Raw genomic sequence first — 9,035 nt, 5'->3', positions numbered from 1 at the left:
AAACGGCTGATTGCAGCCTTACCTCGGGCTAAATAGAGCAGTGAATGATGTCCGGAGTAACCAGATGGCCCGTAATGCTGGGCTCTGGGCTGGAGACTGGTCACCGGGTGGTTGTTACCCCATTCTGTTGTTTGAGAGAGACAACTATTGGTCCTGCCATCCAAACTAATAAGTGAAACGGGCTGCAGAACAGTCTGTCTTTCGAGAATGACCAGGCTGATTTGTCATAGGCAAGTCGAACTGAATTATCCTTAGTTTCGCCACCGCGAAAGTTCAGTCGCCGGTGACCATTAGCTCATGTTTAATGTTTACAAAAATACGATCGCACTTGGGCAGCTCGACCGGATTCGCTTGAGCATTGTTCGGTGTGGTCCAACAAAGTTTGTTTAAAGAACTCGTCTGAACTGCAATTTCTTCTAGCCGTGCGTCTTGAGCAAGTCATTTTCAAACGCTACAGGTGTAAGACTTGAAAGTGAGCACCCCGACTTTAGCATATGCAGTAGGGGTCTTTTGAGCAGTGTCGGAGAAAGCTAAGCTGTTATTTAACACGTTGTTTTAGGACATTGATAAACTGTGGTGAATTTTACTGGGACCAAAAACTGAACTTACACCTTCCTCAGAAGTATAAATGAGAATATCCTAACACGAAATTTGTCAATTTTGCTTTTTGCAATCAGAGCTAACTTTAGAGCTTAAATAACCGTCCAAAACCAGACCCTTAGTCTGGACATGGACGAAGTGTTTGTATCTGCCACACGTCGACAGAATTCTTCGAGGAATGTGGTATGAAGCTTTTCCAGGATGTGATATAAAAGACTAACTAGGCTTCACGCCATTCTGTTTTTTTTTGCTGTTTTTGATTTTGGTGGTGCTCTTGGTGGTTGTGGTGCTATATTGGTGGTGGTGTTCCCATTGGTGTTAGTGGTGTTGTTATTGTTGGTGATCGTGCTATTATTGGCGGTGGTAGTGGTAAGGTGGTGTTCCTATTGGTGTTGGTGGTAGTGCTGGTCATAGCGGTGGTGATGGTGGTGGTTGTGGGGGGTGTTCGAACTTTTCTGAAAGACTTTGAGGAGGTTGCGGAGACTGCTGGACTGGAGACCGACCAGGGTAAGTTGGGAGCCCTGAAGACCCTTGTGACGGGTCGGGCGAAGGCGGCCCTGGATGCGGTCAGAAGGGTCCCGTAGAGGATGGAGTGCCCCTTGCAGCCGAGTTCGACACGCCGGCTGACCGCGTGGTCACGGGATCTTCCCCCCCTTGTCCTGACGTCGGCACCAAATGATAAGAAGAAGGCCTTCGCTGCGGAAATGCCAAATGAACAGTTACAGACTATTGAACAGGAGAGCAAAACTCTCATATGCATCTTGTTTACAAAAACTGAATATATACCGTCTCCTTGAACGCGTCTTCCTAAACTTTCCTGGATATTCATTAACTGTTTCTCAAATCCGAGCAAATGTAACTCCACAGGTTCCATAATAGATCTCACTTTTCAAAAGACGCAAAACGGATTTACGAGTAAGCACACTACTCGCACGCTCCCCCATCAGTAGTATCACCGTTACACAGGTAGCGGGTCGGGTCTCACTTAGAAGAACTATCGTTGATGAGAGGGCAACCTCCTCGTTATTGGGACCTCTTCCCTGTCTATGCGGTGGAACCAACGCAGTCCTGCGGTGGCCTACGATAAAATTGCTTCAGGTGCACACTGCATCCCTAGTCAGGTGCTTGTTGAGGCTCCCCATAAGGAACTTTGAGCGACGCGTAGGTACGACAATCCGGAATATCAAATGGAAGAATTGGGTTCGTACTATTTACACAAGGGGAAGCAAGTGTGTACAACAAACCGCATTTCTTCGCGTTCGTAAAGTCAACTGGTACACACAAGTCTGTCACTGACTGCAACAGTGCATTGTCACGTCCGCAAACCAAACAGCGGCGAGCGGATTGCTGGCTCATTAGTGTGGGCTACGGTCGTCCTTTCCGGCAGCAGTCTCCTGATTCTCATTGAACGTGCGATCACACGAAACCCATGAGAAAACAAGTCAGGTCAGGCTCAGCAAACGGGACATGAACGCTCAATGATAAGTAGGTCAGCAGCGCACATTCACACACAGACACACGTCAGTACACAGGTGTCGGACAGGATCGCCTCTGCGGCAAGGTGAGTGTCGGGTACGAATGAGCAGAACAACTGGGGAGTCAAAAATAAAAAGGCGGAGTAAGCAAATGAATCATCATGAGGTCAAGTTAGATAGAACAGAGATGTCGCACACTACTGCACGCTCTGGTCACGAGAATCCTTCCATACCCTCAGTGAAACCAAGGCGCCAAAACTTTGCAAGTTGTTGAGAACAATTTTACCATGGCCTACCCCACCATAGCATAAGCCAACACAATGATCGCAATGACTTTGCAGCGTCCAATAGACGACAATCTTCAGTTAGTGCCGTTTTTTTTATTTAGCGTGAAAATGTGTTTTCATCAGCCCGAATCCTCAGGCACCCTCGATTCCCTAAAGCGCTTCATAGAGATACGGCGACATTTTTTATCCTGGGCCCATTTCAACACAACAATCAGTAGGAGAATTTGATTACCTGAATGCCCTGGGTGCCAAGACGTGGTTTTAAACTTTTAAGTTCGTTTTGGAAACAGGTTAAAGGTAGTAAATTTGTAACTATTTTAGGGCTAGATGAAGTCAAAATTTCACTGTCCTGTCTCAAACAATAAGCCCAAGTCCCTGCCCGAAAACCTTTGCTTTATATCCAGTAGGTAACTGGTAGACTGGTTATATCTATCTCAACGGATCAATAAAAGTGGCTCAACGAATCGGACCAAAAAATCTCGTTAGAAATCTATTTCAACATCATGAAACTTACTGCTCGTCTGAATGACGACACATTTGTGTTACCGGTCATCGGAAGAAAAACGGGATAGCCTCAGTAGGCGAAATACACTCGTGTGCAGGTTAATCTGGAGTTAACGGGCAACTCGGCTGAATTCCAGCTGAATCACTCGGTTTTGATGTGACGCACAAAGGCTACTGACTCAATTTTTATATTCAATACATCGCAGTATAGTTTACTGAAGAAAACTATTCATCAGGGTTATTTGTAATGCACTACTCATAAGGTTGCTGAAAACTCCTCGACAGCCCACGACCGGTTTCTCTCTTCCTGAGGCTAGTCAGGTAGGCGCAACCCCCGAGTTCTCGTCAACTGAATTGCACGAAATTAGTGGCTATACACTCAGTTGCAAACTAATGTGGTTTTTCCAGAGACTGACCTGAAACCGGTCGTGGGCTGTCAACAAATCTTCAGCAACCTTATGAGTATGCCTTACAAATATACATGTATCGCGATATCTCGAATATCGTAGCGACTGAAACAAGAGGCGGTCTGGTGCAGAACATTCAATGGCCGGGAAACATCATAAACGAGAGATTCAGCTGAGTTCCAGGTGAAGTCGCTCAAAAACTAAATTAGTTTGCAAATGAGTGTGTTTCGGTATTAATCAGGTTGCTGAAAACTGTTCAACAGCACCTGACCGGTTCCGCCCTTCTTGAGACTCGTCAGATAGGTGTAGTCCCAGAATTTCCGTCAACCTAATGTTCAACTTGAACAGCAAAAATATGCACTTTTCATTCTACGAATCGTGTGAATTTGGTGTTCAAGAAGAACATTAGTTTGATGGGAACCCGGTGAATCCGCCTACCCGACGAACTCAAAGACGGACGAAATTGGTCGTGAGCCTTCAAAGAATTTTTAGCGAATCAAGAAATGGTCACTTGTGTTTCACAGTTCAACCGTGGTTTACAGCGGACAACATAAAATCAAGCAAGGCGAATCTGTTCTGTGTATGAATTCGATTTTGTAATAGGTCATTTCAATTGAACTTTCCACCATAATGGTTATCCGCCGCTATCCACTGACTGGATGAATAACAACGGAAGTTTGTCTTAAGAAGGACGTACCATCCAAGGGTGACAGTGAGGCACGACGCGCATGAACCATACACGTTACACGCCATGTCTAACATCATTTTACAGTTTACAAACAGGTTGTGTGATCACATACTTAGATGAGCCTGAGAAACAAATACAACTGATGACACTGAAAATACGCCACTTGTAGCAGGCGATCAGGTGAATCGACCGGATCTGATTATGTGATCTGAGAAAACTCGTCATTTGTTTGAATGCACACATCAAATGCACGTGACTTACACGTTTGGATTTACTTTCCGATCTGCTAAATGCTAAATTCTCCAGTTTGTTGATCAGTCCGTTAGTCAAACGTAACCCTGAATCGTATGGGTGTAGACTACTGAAATATAAGGACAACGATATGGATCAACATTGTCGTTTGATTCTCTCTCACGATAATGCAACTATCAAAGCGAACCAATGACTCTTTCAAAAAAATGGACCCGTGTGTTATGGACATTGGGATAACGCGCAAGGACCATGAAATATGGTCCCTTTTGGTTACATATTTGTGTACTTTAATTAAAGCAAATCTAATCTGAGAGAATTAAGTTTTCTCGGCTACTGTGTGAGGTGAATGGCCAGTATACACCCATAGTGCGCACCCAAATGTCAGTGGTATCATCTACTCTCCACAGGTTTGATACTAACAATAGCAATAGTCGATAACTACAATCATTTGCAAATCAATTTGACTTTTACGGGAACTTCAAGTTAATCTCTCGTTTATGATGTTCTTCAGCTGCACAAAGGCCGCCTCATGTTTCAGCTGTGCGACATTCGAGAAATCGCAGTATATTTTCATAGAGGAAACTACTCACAAGGTTGCTGAAGAACCTTCGACACCAAACGAGTGTAGTTGGCACTATCAGTCCAATTTGGTTTCAAGTCGAACATAAAGTTGATGGGGAATCGGGAACTGCGCCCACCTGATGAGCCCCAATAAGGGCGAAACCGGTCGGGGGCTGTCGAAGAGTTTTCACTAACCTTATGGGTAGAGTAACACCCTTTCGGTGCCTAGCTGCCATGCAACCCGAATGAAGGATGAGGAATGAGATACTATCGGGTCGCCCAGCCTAGACAGAAACAGTCGAGATGCCGGTGTTGGGTTCGAACCACGGACCTTCCAGTCAGTAAGTTCGCGCCTTGACCACCGAGCTATCACAAGCTTGGAGTCGTGACAGCTGCTCCAAATCCTAACTCAGGGACGCAGGAAGCTATGGGAATACTGAACGTGTCGCATGCTACTTTCATGTATCGGAGGAACTACCATCTTGAAGTCAACTCAAAGAATGACTACGTAGTATTTACTAACTATCAGTCGACCTCATCCAAGGTAGCTGCACATTATGAGTTGTCTTCATACTAGAACTGGATGCAGTTGCCCAGACGAAGGCAACTAATTTTCCCACAATCAAATTCACTGTGTCTTATGAGTTGTCTACTAGAACTGGAAGCAAGTGCCCAGACGAAGGCAACTAATTTTCCCACAATCAAATTCACTGTGTCTTCTCTGAAATGAATGAAGGGAGAGTAACGTCCACCGAAAATTTTTGAGCTCACTGAAGAAAGGCAGGCCTACGGCATACTTTCCAGAGTTCACAGGACTGAAGCGGATGATCCTGTCACTGGTAACTCTAGGGGAGGTCTACAGCATTGGCTTACTAAATGCATGAGTTTGGGACAGCTCAGTGGTTGTGGCGAGAAAATACTGACCGGAAGGTCTCTGGTTCGAATCCATTCCTGGTTTGGGCAATAGGACAGGTGATACAACTGAATTTTTCATTTACTGCACATGAAGTGAGCTTCTGAAGTTATGGTGCACTTGTGATCCGTTCGGGTAACCTTAAAATTGGCTCATTTGAAAAGGTACTTTGACGTTGTTCCATATATACTAATCTGCTACGGCCTGGGACAGTTTCCGAGTCTGACAGTTATGCTGCGTGGTTTTCCCAACTGTCTAGCAAGCACTGAACAGAGGTACTGCGATGCATTCCTCCCACTGGAAGACCTAATTAGCCCATTGGCTAACAGTCTATAGAGCTGTCCGGAGTTGGTTCAGTGGACTTGTCTATGAATGAGTCCTCATAGTCATCAGTTTGGTCCCTGTGTTGGGCACATATATAGGTGCCGCTAACCGGGAACGGACCTAGATCACTATTGGTTCTTCAGTCGAGTGGTTCCATTGGTGGGGCTGTAATCCTGTGTCCTGATTGGTCGATGACCTCGCAGCCGTTGATATCGGCCTCCAAAGCTCTCACACTCTAGTTGCTGCTGCAGTCTTCAGTTCAGCAGTGACTGGGTTGTGTAGAAGGTGAACAAGTTCAGGCGAGCTTGGAAGACAGACAACTTCCCACTCAACAGCAGAGTGCTCCGTACAAAAAGCTGCAAGATTGATCAACATCAATCAATAGTTCGTACTGATTCGGTAGTCGCATACGGAAAGGAGAATTTAGATTCTGAGTGAAGAGATCCTAATCGAGGGTTTGTTGTTGCATGAAATGTCCACGAGTGCAGCACATAACAGACTACTGAAGTCCGTCGTTTTCAAGGTTCATTCATCGCTTTTGTTTCGTCAGATGAGGTCACTCAGCCGAATCGACAACAAATTGTTTGACGAATTCAAAACTCAGGTCTGGTCGCATTCTTTCTGTTTTTTTATTGAGATATCGTCTAAGATGTCTCCTCACAATAACTCATGGTCACTCTCACTAAAGTAAACTTTATTAAAAGGTTAATGTATTTATACCTATTCTTTGTATGGATTACTCAAGTTGGAATCACCGCCATGACGGTGTTGTGTTTTTTTTTAAAAAAAAACCCCGATGGCCGTCCACACTAGAATTTCATGCGGGTACTGACAGCTGGTGTCCTGAAACCGTGTTCATATGATTCACTCGCCACAACAGGAATGACTCACTCAACCGTTGGTCGTGTGGACCGACTGTAGTTGACCAACCGACCTGACTGCGTCGTAGTGTTTTCAGCAGCGCAGTCAAGGCCGGTGTGCGTCACATAAGAACAGACGCGCCATCTTTCACACAAGTCTGCCTAGATGGCTGGTTTCTCAAATGTACCGATTATTGTCCAAGGTGGTTGATCTCACTGGTTTATCGATTTCCCTGTTAACGTGCATTTCGACTGTCTCTGTGTCGCACAAGGCGTCACCGATAAAAACCTGGAAATGATATCTGATAAACCAGTTTGAGCCGGTGTAGCAGGATAAAAAGTAGACAGCCATAATGTCACTCAACTTGGAATGTTTAAGCAGTGTATATAATCTATCCAGGTTGAGTAAGATGCAGTCAATTTGTTTTTTTCTAGATATGCTCATTGGGATAAGCTCATACAGTAAAACTTTAAGTTGTTACTATACACAGGGATGCTGGCAATGTTTGAAACAAGTCCTCACGAGTTGAGCACCAGACATCCGGCCAGCGAGCGATCAGACCTACTCATGACGAAACATCACCAGAAGGTTATTCTGTGAGATTAACACAGTCTATACCTTCGCTCACCAGCCTCCATTATCACTGGCAAGAATGATGGCCCCTGAGGTGTTGCGGACAAGGTGCGTGGGATTCTTGCACAGGACAAGCGAGCAAAGTCACCGGCCACTTCAGTCGGTGGGGGGGATGGCGGTGAATGACTGATTCATTTATGAAAGAGCGGACAAGTAAACAATGATACTCAAGTGCGGTCCGTGGAGGAACCGTACACGGACTAACTTTAACATTGCGATCTTTCAATCAGTTCAGCGGGAACTTCGAGCCTTCCGTTCATATTCGAGTTGGTTTGTAATCCTCCAATTGTCTTCAGCTTTTGGTGGGTGATTAGCATGGTTCCCAAAAACATGGCTCCGAAAGCTGATTGACTAAATGTCGTTGAAAACCGAGAAAAAACCACATTGATCCAGGAGCAGCTGGACTTTCCTCCCCCGTAATGCGACTGCAATCTTGAAACACTGATAAAAACAGAAGTCAAGAATTTGTGATACGAATTCCAATTTACCGTTACATGGCTCATCAAAGAGGCCGTACTGGATTGACCATTTTTCAAACACACAAGATGGTGAACTACGGTATGAATTAGACGGGAAATCGATCTTGATCGATAGTCAGCCAAACGGACAGGAAGCTTTTTGCAGTTTCTAAACTCTGCGCGAGTCTGTCAAGTTTCGCGAAGCTTCCGTGTGTTGTGACCAATCGGATCACACCTTTGTTTTAATCAAACGAGATAACGTGAACAACTTCCCCGACTATCTCAATAGCTTAAATCCATACATCAAGTTTAGCATGGGAATGGGGTCCACCTCGGGCACATTACCCTTTCTGGACTGTATAACACATAAGATTGGTGGGAAATTGAAAACGACTATCTACCAGAGACCAACAGACACAGGAACTGTCATAAGCTACTCATCAGCACACCCAAAGTCCGTGTACGCCAGTATTGTCTCATCAATGTTTCATCGAGTCAGAGCTCTGTGCACGAAGAGATCGACCGGACGGCAGCTCGAATCAATGTTTCATCCAGAGCTCTGTGCACGAAGAGATCGACCGGACGGCAGCTCGAATCGAGATTGCCAGCAGACTTCAAGAAATAGGATACCCACCCAGTTTGATTAAGCTTCAACTAAGAAAGATATTGGCTCCGGTATCTAGACCCAGTAAGGAATGGATTGGCACAGCAGTCATTCCACATAAAGCAAGAACATCGGAGCTTATTCGAAGAGTTAGCCAACATTCGAGTAGCTTTCCAGAAGGGGAAAAGGCTATGCTCAGTTTTGGTGCAATTGAAAGATCCCCTGCCGGTTGAAAGGACTAGGGAGTGTGTGTATAAAGTTAACTGCAACGAATGCACTAAGGTTTACCTAGGACAAGCTGCCAGCGAATTGCACACCACCATTGGTGAGCACGAGAGAAGGATTAACAAACCACCAAGGAATGCGGAAGAATACAAGCGCTGGTCAAAGACTCAGTGATGGCGGTACATGCCTTAGACATATAGATCTGGAGAATGTGGGAGTTTTTAGATGGGGGTCGCGATTCAC

The sequence above is a fragment of the Opisthorchis viverrini genome, assembly GCF_000715545.1.
Source record: "Opisthorchis viverrini unplaced genomic scaffold opera_v5_520, whole genome shotgun sequence".
In the NCBI taxonomy this organism is placed as follows: domain Eukaryota; kingdom Metazoa; phylum Platyhelminthes; class Trematoda; order Opisthorchiida; family Opisthorchiidae; genus Opisthorchis; species Opisthorchis viverrini.
This window is presented reverse-complemented; position numbering follows the sequence as displayed.